The sequence below is a fragment of the Penaeus monodon genome, chromosome 24 (genome assembly GCF_015228065.2).
Source record: "Penaeus monodon isolate SGIC_2016 chromosome 24, NSTDA_Pmon_1, whole genome shotgun sequence".
Lineage (NCBI taxonomy): Eukaryota > Metazoa > Arthropoda > Malacostraca > Decapoda > Penaeidae > Penaeus > Penaeus monodon.
The window spans coordinates 9,329,058-9,329,363 of NC_051409.1; positions in this window are offsets into that span (position 1 = coordinate 9,329,058).

The window sequence follows — 306 nt, forward strand, 5'->3', positions numbered from 1 at the left end:
AAGAATGTGGTTACTGCTTGCTTGCATTTTGTTGTGCTTGCATTGTTGTATAGTTGCTACTTGGGATACGTGCATGCAATAGACATCAACTGATTGTTGATGATTGCATTATCAACATTGCGCAGTGCCTGGGTCTGTGTCTTAAGGCAGATGTTGGCAAATCATCTTTTGAGAGATAAGGACGTCATGGCGTGTGTTATCTCAAGAAGGGAGAACAGAATGAGGTTTGTTATACGGGATGTTAGTGGGATCAGTTTCATATATAATTTGTTTGGATTAATTTCCTCGATGTTTGGTATTTCGCTG